The sequence below is a fragment of the Canis aureus genome, chromosome 32 (genome assembly GCF_053574225.1).
Source record: "Canis aureus isolate CA01 chromosome 32, VMU_Caureus_v.1.0, whole genome shotgun sequence".
NCBI classification, from domain to species: domain Eukaryota; kingdom Metazoa; phylum Chordata; class Mammalia; order Carnivora; family Canidae; genus Canis; species Canis aureus.
In genome coordinates this window covers 25,229,154-25,245,810 of record NC_135642.1, presented here as the reverse complement: position 1 = coordinate 25,245,810, position 16,657 = coordinate 25,229,154, and the positions used below count along the sequence as shown (strand labels likewise).

The 16,657-nt window shown below is 36.0% G+C and overlaps 1 long non-coding RNA gene across 1 annotated transcript; it reads left to right on the top strand.

Annotated features, from left to right (window-relative positions):
- The first annotated feature begins 12,273 nt into the window (after nucleotides 1-12,273).
- Nucleotides 12,274-14,155, top strand: LOC144303669 (uncharacterized). The gene is made up of 3 exons (XR_013370655.1): nucleotides 12,274-12,759; nucleotides 13,311-13,444; nucleotides 13,721-14,155. It is a non-coding gene; the product is annotated as an uncharacterized LOC144303669 (long non-coding RNA).
- Nucleotides 14,156-16,657: the final 2,502 nt, after the last annotated feature.

Here is a 16,657-nt window from a genome sequence, read left to right as displayed (position 1 = left end):
TCCCAACAAACAAGAGTCCAGGCCCAGATGGCTTCCCAGGGGAATTCTACCAAACATTTAAAGAAGAGTTAATACTTACTCTTCTCAAACTGTTCTAAGAACTAGAAATAGAAGGAAAACTTTCGGGGATCCCTGGGTGGCGCAGCGGTTTGGCGCCTGCATTTGGCCCAGGGCGCGATCCCGGAGACCCGGGATCGAATCCCACATCGGGCTCCCGGTGCATGGAGCCCGCTTCTCCCTCCGCCTGTGTCTCTGCCTCTCTCTCTCTCTGTGTGACTATCATAAATAAATAAAAAAAAACTTAAAAAAATATATAAAAAAAAAAAAGAAGGAAAACTTTCAAACACATCCTATGAGGCCATCATTGCCTTGATTCTAAAACCTCAGACAAAGACCCCACTAAAAAGGAAGATTACAGGCCAATATCCCTGATGAACATGGATGCAAAAATTCTCAACAAAATACTAGCAAATTGAATCCAACAGTACATTAAAAGAATTATTCACCATGATCAAGTGGGATTTATCCTGGGCTGCAATGGTCATTCAATATTTGCAAATCAATTAATGTGCTACACCACATTAATAAAAGAAAGGATAAGAATCATATAATCCTCTTAGATGCAGAAAAAGCATTTGACAAAACACAACATCTATTTTTGATAAAAAAAATCTACAACAAAGTAGAGATAGAGGAAATATACCTCAAATATCATAAAGGCCATATACAAAAGATCTACAGCTAATATCATCTTCATTGATGATGATGAGAGCTTTTCCTGTATGGTTAGGAACAAGACAGGATTGTCCACTCTTACCACTGTTATTTAACATAGTACTGGAAGTCCTAGCCTCATCAATCAGACAACATAAAGAAGTAAAAGTCAATGGAGTCATCAAGGAAGAAGTTAAACTTTCACTATTTGCCGACAACATGATATTGTAGTAGAAAACCTGAAAGACTCCACCAAAAATTGCTAGACCTGACATAGGAATTCAGCAGAGTCACAGTAAGTAAATCAATATACAGATATCTGTTTCATTTCTATACAGCAATAATAAAGATGCAGAAAGAGGAATCAGGAGATCAATTCCATTTACAATTGTACTTAAACTCATAAGATACCTAGGAATAAACCTAACCAAAGAGGTAAAAAAACAAAACAAAACCCTGTATTCTGAAAGGCCCTTTATGATAAAGGTACTGCCCACCTTTCACCTCATGTTTCACTGATTTCAGTTTCCTAAATATTTTATATTCTCTTCTATTTCAGGCCCTTGTGTATGCTGTTCCCTCTGTCTGGAATTTCCTTTTTCATCTGGTTTCTTTCTTTCTTTCTTTCTTTCTTTCTTTCTTTCTTTCTTTCTTTCTTTCTTTCTTTCTTTCTTTCCTTCCTTCCTTCCTTCCTTCCTTCCTTCCTTCCTTCCTTCCTTCCTTCCTTCCTTCTTTCTTTCTTTCTTTCTTTCTTCTTCTTTCTTTCTTTCTTTCTTTTTTTCTTTCTTCCTTTCTTTCCTTTCTTTCTTTTTAGAGAATTCTTATTTTATCCCTCAGGATCCACCTCATGTCTCATACTCATTTGGAAGCTTGTCTGCTTTCCAAGCATAGTTACATGCTCCTGTGTGAGTTTCCACATACCCTGAATTCATCTCTATCACAGCACTTATCAAATTCTATTGCATTGTTTGTGTTCATCTGTTTCTTTGGTAGACTGTGAGTTCTTTAATGACATGACCTCTGCTTTGCTCAACTCTCTGCCCCCAGCACTTTATTTCATACAAGGCCTCTAGGAGGGACTCACTGAGTGTGTACTCAGTGAATGAAGTATGGAAATCTTATCTCTTGAATAGGAAACATGCATAGGACATTTCCAAATTTAGCCAAGATGAGGATTAATTCTGTGTCTTGAGCATCTCCTTAAACTATCATTTGGGTACAAGGCCCCTAGAATATGATCCCATCATTTGGGTACAAGCCTTATGATAAAAGTGATATTCATATTTCAGAAGAAGAAGAGGATAGCAAAGAGCAAGGAATTTTCATGTGAAAAACCCAAGAGCTGCATATGGATTGATCTGGTTAAATGATTTCAAAGGGAACAACATGCAGAGTAATTGGCATGTGGAAAGACACCAGAAAAGAACATTCATCTTCAGAATTTTATGTACTCTTAAGGTTGTGTGTAACTTTGAAGGACAAAATGGTATCATTTTGAACTATTCTCTGCTTCACAGAAATAGCTTTGTTGCATAGAAATCCTATAATGCGATTTTATTAGTGTCTCTAAAAAATAAAAAAGTATTAAAAAATCATTTGTGGTTCTAAGGAAATTGGTAATACCTAACTGTAGGAGGCAGCATGAATAGTGGAGAGGTTTCCCAGATCAGCCTCTAACTAGATTTGTAAACTTAGGCAGACTTTAAGCCTCAGTTTTACCATCTATGTGTAATAAAGGAGTTGGAGTAGGTATAGAAACTATAGTGACTGTATCCCTTGGCTATTTGATGTGTGTGTGTGTGTGTGTGTGTGTGTGTGTTTCTGTAATGGAAAAAATTGGTCTCTGGAAGACTAATTATAGATTATTTATAATTACAGTATTGTTAGTATTTAAGGTTTATTTCCCCAGTGGGACAAGGGAATGATTAATTTAAACAAAACACAGAGAATATATTCTGATGTCTTAAGGGATGCTTATTTGGTATAAAATTCCCCAACTCAGAGAATAAGTGTTATTTATGTTTGACAATTGTCAGTGAGTGACTGGCCAAAGGAAGTGATGTAGCATAAGGGAAAGAACATTAAGCTTAGAGTCAGGAGGCCAAGAGCCCTGGGATCTGATTCCAACATTATTACTTAATGAGCTTTGTGACCTTTGCAAGTTATTTTTCCTCATGTAAATTGAGGGGGGACTTGAATTATTTTATTGCTAAGATCCAGTGCATCTCAAAATTTCATGGTTTTTTAAATAATACATTTGGTTGTTACAGTTGAAAGCTAAGGTCTCAATTTTGTGTTTCAGAATCAAGCTCCTGAATAATTGAGAGCAAAAGCAGATGATCAGATTGATCCAGGGTATAATAAGGCAGCAAGTTAAGACTATAAGCATGCCAATTGTGTGACTCTCAGGATTGACTGTGCTTACAGGGATCCAGGATAATAAACCTTAAAATGGCACAATAAGTAACAGATTGGCTATGAATCTATGAGTTGGTAATTTTGGGGGCAAAATCAGGATATTAGAGATAGAGGTAAAGTTGAAAAATAGATGTGATGGGAAATATGGTGGTAAGAGATGTGTAGTAGAGTACAGGTTTTGGTCAGAAAATGGAATAGTAGAGCCTGATATCAGAGGTAGAACAATTCTACATGTTGACCAGGAAGATCTAATGTTGGCAATGGATTTGGGTTCTGTGGTGAAAGTAAAGCAAAGGTCACTGGTACTAAGGAATTCAAGGAACTGTGTGACCACAGCCTGTGTATGTTGTCCATACCCATATCGGAATTTACCAAATGGTGGTGATGTTAAGAGTGGAGAGGAAAACTAATCAGATGTCAAAATTCTCAGTGAAGGTGAGGCTGGAATCAGAAGAGTGGTGGATAGCTAGCACAGCAGTGTTCATGAGGGGAAAAAATGGATGACTTGAGGGACTTTTGTATAAAGATGGAAGAGGAAATTTCTGGAAGTAACAGTGGAGATAAGAGCGATGCTTATTTTATATTCTCACTTGGTAGCAGTGTGGGAGAACAAGCAGTTCCTATTTGAGAGACCATACAATGCTGTGATGCTGTTCTATCTAGAGATCACTGCTTTCACTTAAGGAGTGTGCCATGGTAGAAAAAATAGGCACTTGAAACTTTCAAATAATTTGGTGGCCTTACTTTTAAGACTTTTTTTTACCATCTAGTTTCCACAACATTGACTTTTTGGGGGGCTTAAATATTCTCCTCAGTCCTCAAACTTCTTTTGAAGAGTGGTAGATATGTGGTTCCTCAGCCTTAAAAGAAACTGATTTCCTGGGCATCCTGGGTGGCTCAGTGGTTTAGCGCCGCCTTCAGCCCAGGGCTGATCCTGGAGACCCGGGATTGAGTCCCATGTCAGGCTCCCTGCATGGAGCCTGCTTCTCCCTCTGCCTGTGTCTCTGCCTCTCTCTCTCTCTCTCTCTCTCTTTCATGAATAAATAAATAAAAAATCTTAAAAAAAAGGAAACTGATTTCTTTGAATGGAAAATTCAGGAAATCATTGTAGTAATGCATATTGATTCCTTCTGCTCCAGCAGCTGGATCAATGTGAGGAGTGAATGTCATTATTTTCTGTGCTGTCTATAATCCCATATGTGTTCACAGAGAAGTTTCACTTGGAATAATTGTGAAATAGTTTGTTTTGCCTCTGGAAAACTTAGGGCAGATATCTAGTTATGCCTGTTTGTGACCAAGGCATTGGCAAAGATCAGGAAGTCTGGAATCCAAAAATGGTGGCCTTCAGTTCTTGCTTCTTCACGCTATAGGATTATGGGATGAAATCCTAGAAATCAAGATTACCTTAAACTGCTTACCTGTGAATATGTAGAATTGATACCTATACTTTTTCTGAAATGAATATCATCATTTATCTTGGATTGAGATTGAGGTAAATATGAACAAACTGCATCATCTTATAGTAAATTATATACTATAGAAACAAAACTTTAGACCATAGTTTAATGTCATTATTTTGCAACTGAGTAAACAGAGTCCAGAGAAGTAAAGAGACTTCCCCTAAGTTACCATCCAGTTAGAGGAGTATTGAACCTAGGACCAGGTGTCCCCATTCTTCTTTGGTTGCCTAATGATCCTTAGTGGGGTATATGTATATAAGTGGGAATAGTATGTAGTTTGAAGATAAAACAGTACTTTGTTCCATGTTGGTACTTGATCTGTTTTGAATTTTAGATGATGTCTAAAGAAAAATAAAAAATGTTTGAAAGACACTGAGGTTTTCTGGGAAGTCTTAAGACCTCTTATGGTAAGAGAAAAAGGTCATTCTCAGAGTGGCCTTGTGTGCAGAGAATGGCATTGGTGTGGGGTCCAAGACAAGTTGGGTGTTGGTAAATCTGGAGGCCCTGGCCTGGGAGGCAAAGAAATATAGCCATTTAAGGTCCAGGAAATGTTGGAAGATGACACCAAGATAATGCTAAACTGAGGGAATGGATCCACTATGGTGAAGAGAATAGCTAGGGTTGGGGCATCCAGACAAAGTGTCCTGGTCATCCTTCCCATGATGATGTTATGTTACAAAATTTCTGAACAGTCTTAAAAACTATCATGTGGTTTTTTTTTTTTCCTTAGGAGAAAAGTTCTGGGGAGTTTAAGGAGATAGTAATAATATATATTTTTTAAAAAAAGGAGATAGTAATAGAGTGCCTAGAGTGAAATTTCTCAGTATTTTCAAATAGTATCATTTAGATGCTGTTTATTTTTCCTAGAGATCCAGAAGGAAAGTATGTGTTCAATTTCCTTTTCTCAAGAAAAAGGTTATTGTCCATAACTCTATCTATTTTAACATATTGGGAAATAATTTTTAAGTTATGTTGTTTTGGGCACATGGATTGCTCAGTTGGTTAAGCATCTGCCTTCAGCTTAGGTCATGATCCTGGGGCTCTGGGATTGAGCCCCAAATTGGGCTCTCTGTTTAGTGGAGAGTCTGCTTGTCTCTCTCTCTCTCTCTTCCTCTGCTTCTCCCTCCCACTCATGCTCACTGTCTTCCTCTTAAATAAATAAATAAATAAATAAATAAATAAATAAATATTTTAAAGAAGGCTATAATATTAGTGCTACAGTTAGTTGAAAAAAGAAAAAAATCAATCAGGAAAAAAATATTGTGGAACAAATGAATCTACTTTGACTGATTTTTTTTCTTGGTGATTTGGCTGCTTTTTGGGCAAAACTGGTTAGCTACTTTGGCACAATTCATTCACAACCTAGGATAGCCTTTACAACACAAAGTGATTATAATAAATTCTTATTTTATTTGGAATTGTAGGGGAATAGTATATTCTGGTGAACTGAGAGTTATCACTGAGGTTACATCCTATGTTGAAAATAACATAACTTTTATAGGTCCAAATATGGACTCAATCAGGTTTTTTAGAAGCATGCACCAGAAGCTGGCTATGGCTGACTAAGCAGAAAAAGAGATTGTTGTCCCAGTGGAATAAGTCAGACAGAGAAAGACAAATACTATAAGATTTTACCTACAGGCAGAATCTATAAGACAAAGTAAACAAACAAACAAAAAGCAAAATCAAACCCATAAATACAGAGAACAAACTGATGGTTACCAGAGGGGAGGAAAGTGGGGAATGAGCAAAATGGGTGAAGGAAAGTGGGATATGTAGGCCTCCAGTTATGAAATGAAAAAGTCATGGGAATAAAAGATTCAGAAGGAATATAGTAGAATTATGGCATTATGGTAGAATTGCATGGTAATAGATAGTAGCTACATTGTGGTGAGCATAGTATAATGTGTAGTTGTTGCATACCTGAAACTAATATAACATTGTGTATCAACTATATTTAAATTTTAAAAAATGAAAAAAATGTGTTAAAAGGTTATTGGGAAGCTTATAGAATCATTGGCCTGACAGGAGAAACAGGACTGAAGGTAAATTCTCAGGAATCATGTCCAAAACCATACCTCAGTAGCACCACTGGCAGTATCCTCAGCTCCCATGACAGGCACAAGTAACTTGGCTTTGTTATTATTCCCAATGCTAAATCTGGACATCTTTTCTGTCACCTGCAGAAAAACAATATGGATTTCTCCCACATTAAACATTATTAAGTTTCTCATTTCTGAATCTTAGTCTCACATGGGATCCAGAACACATGTCCATGTGTTATCTATCTTCTAAGAAGTTTGAGGTAGTGATTTTTTTAAGATTTTACCTTGATATGAGATTTGTCTTAGAAGATTTTCCAAAGATAGCAAGGTGTTCAAAATGTTCTGGGTCTCTAGAAAGCATTATAAATACCCACTATCCTGTGTGTCTTTGGGAAGATAATGTATTTCATTGAAGCCTCAGGTTTTTCATTTGTAAAGGTTATTTTTCCTCATATCCTTTGGAAAAATTGATATATAAGCAAATGGTATCCAAATAAACATCCAGGGACCCAGAGGTACTTATTTTTTTCTCCTGGGAATTTATGATTAGCCATGGCAGATTTGATTTTCATACTGGCTCCCAAGCTTTCTGGAGGGTAGTAATGACATCATTATGAAAATTTATAAGTTTATTTAGTGCTCTATTTATCACTACATTTCCTATTATAAAGGATTGGCCTGCCAGAACAAAAGATAGGTATACCATGGCAAAATATGTTGTCTTCCCCAACTGAGGATTCAGTATTATATGTGTCCTACTTCATGAGTATTGGAAATGAAAGTTATGGCTCAGCACATTACAGAGCTTTATTTACAATAGCTTCTTCCAAACTGACTTAAGAGGATTTTGGTCCTCAGTGTGGAGAAATATAATAAGAAAGGCTTAGGCTGTTTTATAGCTTGATGGAGCGTTCACTAATTTCCTAGAAACTGCTAAGTGCTTCCTATATATTATCTTATTAAATTCTTATTATACTTCTATGATGCATACATATAATCATCCTCATCCTATAGATCAGGAAACTGAGTCTCAGAGGAAATATGTTATTATTCCAAAGCCACAGGGATGTAAGTGACAGGTCCAGGGCTTGAACTGAATAGTTAAGTGCTCTTAACTACTGTTTATGGTGTACTGTGAAGCCCTCAGAACTGTGTTCACACAAAGGACTGGTAGTCCTGAAACATGGAGCATCACTGAAGCCCTCCAAATAATGTTTGGTTCCAGTGAAATCATAACCTCAATCTGCCCAGCATTTCTAATTTTGTTCTAAGCATGTTTTTTACTTCTCATTTGACCCTACCCTGTGACTTGATTTAGACTCAGATGTGCTCTCCTTTCCCAAGGAGAACATTCCCTTTTCCTATTTTTAACATTGTTTTTTCTGATCCAGTTTGGTTCTTGTCTTGGATAAAGATATTTTTTTCTCATACTTTATTAATTTCTGACCTTGGATATCCTGGGACTCCATTCCTGAATCTTCCGGAGGGATGGTGCCAATATATGATGATTCCTTGGCCCTTAAAACTTTGCAAGTGGATGTAGACCCTTCTCAAGTCATGAGAAACACTGTCTACTTCATCAGTTTCAACGACATCACCCTACCCCTTTCCTTCGCCTCTATTTCTGCATTCCTCAAAGCACAATTGATACCCTTTGATTCTTTTTTTTTTTTTTTTTTCTATTCTCTCACCTTTGGAAAGGAAATCTTATCCATTCCGAGGGCTTCAATGAGCCCTTATGCTAAGGATTTCCAAATCAAGACTTTTGGTTCCAACTTCTTTCTCAATTTCTATTTGTATATCTCTAGTTTCTAGAGATATTATCTCCATTTGTAAAGGTTATTTTACACTCTAACTTCCAGCATGACTAAATAAAACCCCTTATCTCATCTCATCTCATCTCATCTCATCTCATCTCATCTCATCTCATCATCTTATCTATCTTTCTCTTCTGCCCCGTTCTTTCTTTTCACTTTATTTCCAACTACTTTTATCCTATATTAGAACCACTAGTGTACCTATTGGTATCTTAGGAACAGATACTCTGCACATGGATAGCTCAGCATTTTTTATAGAAGGATTATAAATTCTTATTTAATAAAATCTATTTCTCAGAGTGTCAGTAGTAAGCAAGGAAGTTCACAATCAGAAGTGTTTATCTGACAACAAATGAATATGGGGGAAAAAGAGAAGAAAACCAAGAAACAGTCTCTCTCTCTTTTTTTTAAAGAGATTTATTTATTTATTTATTTATGAGAGAGAGAGAGAGAGACAGGGGCCTTGATCTTACAACCCTGAGATTACCACCTGAGTTAAAGTCAAGAGTTGGCTACCTAACTGACTGAACCACCCTGGTGGCTGGAGAAACACACTCTTATCTACAGACAACAGACTGATGGTTAACAGAGGGGTGGGGTGATGGATTAAACACGTGATAGGGATTAAGGATGAGATGCACTTGTGTTGAGAACCAGGTGTTGAATGGAAGTGTTATGTTACTAAATTATTATAATATGTTAACTAACTGGAATTTAAATAAAAACTTGGAAGGAAAAAAATTGGAGTTTATCTTAGATACTGAGAGCTAAGTGAAATCAGAAGGATCAAACCATAGAAACACACTAGAGTGGAACAACCAGATAACTGGAAATTTAAAACATTATTATTCTTTTTTAAACGTGCTGCTGATATGAGCTCACTGAACTGACCTCTGGCCAGTGGATTTAGTTCACCCTTAATATCCCATGTCATTAAATAAGCAACCTCTTCTGTCTCTCTGAGTCTAATTCTCTCATTCTAACACATCTTTCAACCCAACAGTAAATAGGATATTTTTTTGGCAGGGTGGTGGTGTCAGGGTGGTGGTGGGTGGTGGTGGTGGTGGATGGCTGTGGGACTTATATCAACTTGTTAGCTCTAAAAGCTACTGGATTGATTGCTAAGTTTTAAATGGATTTGTCATCCACCTTGGCAGATTCGAAAGCAGATTTTATAGCTTGCTTTAAAATAAAGTTCAATTTAATTCTTCCATTATATCCCAAGAGATTTGCCTTTTTGAATTATTTAGGTCTTGCTAACAATCCCATGACATATTATCCCTCAGCTGTGATGGATTAAGATAGGATAGAATTTTATTTTATTTTATTTATTTATTTTTTTTTTTATTTATGATAGTTACAGAGAGAGAGAGAGAGGCAGAGACACAGGCAGAGGGAGAAACAGGCTCCATGCACCGGGAGCCTGATGTGGGATTCGATCCCGGGTCTCCAGGATCGCGCCCTGGGCCAAAGGCAGGCGCCAAACCGCTGCGCCACCCAGGGATCCCAAGATAGGATAGATCTGCTTTTAGTGCCAAAGAATTCCGAAGACACTACTTCAAGTCTAGTTCATGAATTATCTCCTTTTTGAGTCTATCACATTATTAATTACAATCAGGAATAATTTACGTGTCTATTCTGAAATCATGAGTTGTTTCCTTAGTGTTGAGAAGTTATGACAATTTATCAAATAATGACATCATGTGATATAGGGCTCTAATACCCAAGGTAATAGCAATATTTGGGGACACATTTGCAATGTTTAGAGCTGGCCAAATCTATTAAGATACCTGTACAATGTGGAAAAGGATGTCTTCTGTCATTATTATGAATAAAAACTACCACAGGATGCCAAAATTTATGTGTAGCATAAATGTCTCCTGATCTTATCATGTGATGACAAAATGGGCTCAGATTTATATTTATATCATATATACATAATATATATTACACAATTTATAATATATTTTATAATTACAATAATTTATAATTAATGTAAACCTGTATTTATATCCATTCCTAAATCAAAATGACTGTTGAAAGCTTTCTTGGCATTAACTTAGTCCATAAAGTATTTCCCCAGACATATTTATGAACCCCCAAGATATGTGCCATATACAGATAAAACTGCTTCATCAAATGTAGGGACTCTTAGTGTTTTTTTTTCTTTTTATTGTGGTAAAAACCACATTACATAAAGCTTAACTTTACATTTTTAAGGATAAAGTTCAGTAATGTTAAGTATAATCATAAACATTCCAAATTCCCCACATTTTCACCAGCACTTATTTTTCCTTTCCTTTCCTCCTCCTTTCCTTTCCTCTCCTTTCCCTTTCCCTTTCCCTTTCCCTTTCCCTTTCCCTAACCCTTTCCCTTTCCCTTTCCCTTTCCCTTTCCCTTTCTCCTTTCCTTTCCTTTCCTTTCCTCTCCTCTCCTCTCCTCTCCTCTCCTCTCCTCTCCTCTCCTCTCCTCTCCTCTCCTCTCCTCTCCTCTCCTCTCCTTTCCTTTCCTCTCCTTTCCTTTCCTTTCCTCTCCTCTCCCTTTCCTCTCCTACCTCCCCTGCCCTGCTTCTCTTTCTTTCGATAATAGCCATCTTGACATGACAGATGTAAGGTGATTTCTCATCAGCTTTTAAATTTGCATTTCTCTAATGATTTGTGATGTTAAACATCTTTTTATATTCTTTTTTTTCTTTTTATATTCTTGTTGGCTATTTGTATACTATCTTTGAAGAATTATGTAAGTCCTTTGACCATTTTGATTATTTGATTTTTTTGTTGAGTTTTTTTGTTGTTGAGTTTTAAGTGTTCTTTATTTATTCTAAATATTAGCCATTTATCAGATATATGATTTTTAAATATTTTCTCTCATTTCCTACCTTTCCTTTTCACTCTATTTATCATGTCCTTTGGAACACAAAGTTTTAAAGTTTGATATAGTTACATTTATCTATTATTGCTTTTGTTGCCTGTGCTTCTGGTATCATATGCAAAAATTGTTACAAAGTCCATTGTCATGAAATGTTTTCCTATGGCTTTTTTTCTAGAAGCTTTACAGTTTTAGTCTTCATTTTATGTCTTTAAACTATTTGAATCAACTGTGATATTCGTTTAAAATGTGCTTCCAATTTCATATTTTTCATATTTGGATATCCAGTTTTCCTAGCACCATTTGGTGAAAGACTATCCTTTCTCTATTTAATGGTCTTGCTATCCTCATCACACATCATTTGACCATGTATTCAAGGGTTTATTTTGGGGCTCTCTATTCTATTCCATCAGCTTGTTAGTCTTTATGGCACTACTATGTTCTGATTACTAGAGCTTTGTAATATATTTTGAAATTAGGAAATGTGAGCCAATGACTTCGTTCTTTTCAAAACTGTTTTGGCTATATGGAATCTCTTGAGATTCCATATGAATTTAATTTTTTAAATTTCTGCAACAAAAAAAATGCCATTGTGACTTTGACACGGATTGCACTGAATCTGTAGATTGCTTTGAGTAGTATGGACATCTTAACAATATCATGTCATCCAATTCCTTAACTTAGGATGTCTTTCTATTTATTTGTGACTTCTTTAGTTTTTTTCAGCAATGTTTTAAAGGATTCTGTCTTCAAGTCTTTTGTTTCCTAGGTTAGATTATTCCTAAGTATTTTATTTTATCTTACTTTATTTGTATTTTTTTAAATATTTAAAAAGATTTTATTTATTTCTTTGATAGAGAAAGAGAGCAAGAGAGCACAAGCAGAGAGAGCAGCAGAGGGAGAGGGAGAAGGAGAAGGAGAAGCAGGTGCCCCACTGAGCAGGGAGTCTGATGCAGGAATCAATCCCAGGACTCTGGGATCATGACTTGAGCTGAAGGCAGATGCTTAACCAACTGAGCCACCCAGGCACCCCAAAACAAAGTTTATTGAGGATAGTAAAGTTACAGTAAAAAGCCCCTGAAGAGGGAGGGGACCAGAGAGTGTTACTCATTTTATTTTACTTTTGATGCAATTGTAAATGGAATTGTTCTGATCACTAGTATTTACTTCCATACCCTCGACTGACTGTATATGCAAAGCTGTTTGAGGAGAATTTGCCACTCTGTGTTGCAAATGCCCATTCTGGACATGCCATTGTCCATTCCAAGGGCATTGTCTACTTATGTCAGTGATAAGGAAACTAGAATGCTGTCAGATTCTTTGCAGAAGTAAAGTGAATGGTTACCTCCCTACATGGTTCCCTAAACCTCCAGTCTGTTCTGCTCATGCCTCATCTCTCATAGTCCATTTCTTTTTGTTCATCTTCCCATGACCACAGTATGTAGAATCTTACATCAATTTTAGGACTTCATTCCATAATCATAACTTCAAATCTAATATAATGGCTTCAATCCAGTTATTCAGAAATAGCATCTGTTACTATCTATACTTATATGTATATCAGTTCTCTTCCTCTCCCTCTCTCACTTCCTCTTATCTGTGCAGCTTCAGTTTAACTTGAATGGACAAGGTGATATTATGCAGTGAAGATGGAACCCAAGAAATTTGGTAAAACCTATCTGCTCCAGAGAAATCCTAGAATCAATTCAACATATCTTTTAGCTTTTTAGCTTTTTTGCCCCCAACTAATTTCTAATGCCCATGTGTTAGGGATATTTCTTTGCAGATTTTAATAATTTCTTGGGCAATAAGAGAGGCTGGTATAGATTGAAATGATGATGAAATTTCCTGAGTAGCTTCCTTTTCTAGAAAGATGAAATCCTAGAAGGGTCATGGGCCAAGGAAGTTCTCATTGAGAACAGTATGGCCACTGCATTAGAAGATCTAGGACTGAAAGGATCAAGGCTCTCTCTTCCCTTGTGTCCTAGGCATCCCTAGTATTCACCACGTGAATAGGTGGCTTGCTGGGAAATGTGTAGCCTGGAACCAAGGGATGCCAGTCTCTAGACATGCAATAGGAAGACAAGCAGTATGGGAAAGTGTGTTTCTGAGGTTAATTCAGGTAAAGATGACTTGATTTTGCTGACTTGTACCCTCCATAGCTCCTCTCCCTGCATGACACACACACTTAGGGAGTAATTCAGATTTGTGTGTGTGTGTGTGGGTGTATATGAATATGTGTAACTTCATTGACAAGTGTCAAGATATGCATGCTTTGCCATTTGTGTGGGTGTTAAGACTATATTTTTTGGTTGGGAAGGTGGATCTTGTTTATAATGTATCTATGATTTGGTTGTCTAGATGAGAAATGTCTAACACATATTTTTTTTTCTCCCAGAATAACTTATCAAGACTAGCTCCACAGAATTGAATTGAGAAAGAAGGGCAATACATTCATTTCAGCAGAAAATTGACTCAGTTGAAAAAGCATGATATATTGACATCTTAGGTCATAAACATGATGAGTACTGGGGAGAGATTAAATTCTTCCCAAATTAAAAAAAAAGTAATTGTGGATATTAGTTTGGTACATGTGATTCATTTCTCCTATCATGCCTCAAACACAATTGATTTGGGAGAAAAGATGAAGTAATCATGAATATACAACTATTTACTTACTGGAAATAAAGTCACCAAACTTTATTGCAATTCAGTGGCAAAGATTGTTCAGACATCCTAGCAATGAACCAATAGAAAATAAATGATTTCTTTTCTCATTGAATAGGAGTTCTGATAGGGTGTTTGGCATGTCTTCCTTGTACCATAGATTGGGTGTACCTCAATTATTTTGGATGATTTCACTAGTAGTGGTTATAGCACCTAAATGATTACAGCAGTTGAGGAGCAGAACAGCCAAATATTTAGTTTAAGATTAATAGACTTGGAAAGTTCAAAGTCAGAATCATGCTTCAGTTTTAGACATGGCAGTCCCCACTGTCCTGAAGGAACTTAATTCAATAAAAATTTGAGTTTCTACTGTATGCTATATACTATACCAGGCACTGGGGAAGTAAAAATAAAACAGGCATTATTCTTGCCCTTGAGAAATGCCAAGTGCTGATAGACGAGACATATACACAAAGAGTAATGATGATATTAATAATGCTATTATGATAGGCAATGCTTATATGATGCATACCACATACCCAGCGCCATTTTAAGAACTTTATATATATTAACAAATTAAAATAATAAACTAAAATTCAGTGAGATAAGTGAGACATATATAATAATTAGGGAAACATAAAAAAGATTGTGGGAGCTGAAATGAAGGATCAATTTATTCTGTCTATAAGGATGAAAAGATAAAAGAAAGCTATAGAGAGGAGATAATATTTTAATTTCAGCCTTGATGAATGGAGTTCACCTAATTGATAGAAGGTGGAGTAGAGGGTTTTCCAAATGGAATAAAGATCTTTAGCAAAGTAATGAAAATATGGTAGGTGCAGGACACAGTTGATATGTCCTCCAGTGCTATAAATGACTGTCAGAAAACCTTAGAGGGGGGCAGCCCTGGTGGCTCAGTGGTTTAGTGCAGCCTACAGCCTAGGGTGTGATCCTGGAGACCTGGGATCGAGTCCCACGTCAGGCTCCCTGCATGGAGCCTGCTTCTCCCTCTGCCTGGGTCTTTGCCTCTCTCTCTCTCTCTCTCTCTCTCTCTGTATCTCTCATGAATAAATAAATAAAATCTTTAAAAAAATTATTTCTAAAAAAAAAAAAAAAGAAAACCTTAGAGGGAAGTACTAGCATGGCTTATGATACTGGGACGAGGAATACCTGGGTTGAGAGAATAAGGGAGGGAAGAATGTATTTCTTCCCACAACCCAATATAACAAATTGGATAAATTCTGGGATTCTGAACATTTCAGAAAGTTAGTTCTTTTTTCCCAAAATTAGCCAAAGAACAAACAGGTTTTCATCAGAGAGGGGTTCCCATTTTTAATGTTCCTTTTCTCCTTCTCTCAATCAGTTAATGACATTTATTCTTTCTTTGTAGGAATCAGGTTCTCTTGCAAATTTATTTCCAGAGTTATGTATACCTGCTTTCTGCAGGTGAACCACATATATAGTTAGAAAAAACAAGTTTTTAGAACAGTCTCCAGTTTCCCACTTGCATGATATTCACCTGAGTCAGACCAGATTCCTGATATATGAAGCCCATGATTCTGTCTGACAATAATAGAAAAGAGGGCATAATATCAGATGATAAGATTTTCCTCTGTGACATTAGCTTCAAAGAGCATGTATTCTCTCATAGCCTCAGTTTCGCTTAACTGACTAGGGGATGGTCATCCTAACTTATTAATAGTTCCAGACACCACTATCTCTTGGGGATAAAGAGTTCTTTAAATTTTCAGACATGTACAAAGCACTTTGGATAATATGTTAAGAATTTTTTTTTTTGGTAATTTAGGTGCTATTTTTCAAATCCTGTATTCCAATTCTGATAAAGAGAATCAAGATCAGAATAATTGGGAAAACATTATATTCATAGTTGAATATCATAACATTGTAAATTTGTCATTTTCCCACATATAAATATATAAAAAAAGTTTAAGTCTATATTAAAATGTTATCAGAACTCTGGAGAACACAGAACATTTATTCTAACATATACGTTAGTGATCTTGTATATACACAATCCTAGAGACTCCACCAAAAAACCTGTTAGACCTAATAAACAAATTCAGTAAAGTTTCAGGGTGAAAAATTCAACATACAAAACCAGTTATAGTTCTATTCACTAATAATAAACTATTTGAAAGAGAAATAAAGAAAACAATTCTATTTATAATAGCATCAAAAACAATAAAATACTTAGAAATAAATTCAACTAAGGAGGTGAAAGATTTATACACCAGAAACTGTAAGACATTGATGAAATAAATTGAAGAAGACACAAGTAAATAGATATCTCATATTCATGGCTTAGAAAAGTTAATATTGTTAAAATGTATATATTATCCACAGCCATCTATAGATTCAATGCAATCCCTATCACAATTTCCATGGCACTTATTACAGAAATAGAAAAAGCAATCCTAAGACTCATATGGAACCACAAAAGATTCTGAATAGCCAAAGCAATCTTAAGAACAAACAAAGTAGGAGGCATCATACTTACTAATTTCATACTGTATTACAAAGCTATAGTAATTTAAACAATATGGTACTGACATAAGAATAGACACATGGATCAATGGAACAGAATTGAGAGCCCAGAAAGAAACCCAAACATATATGGTTAACTAATATTTGGCAAGGGAGCTGAGAA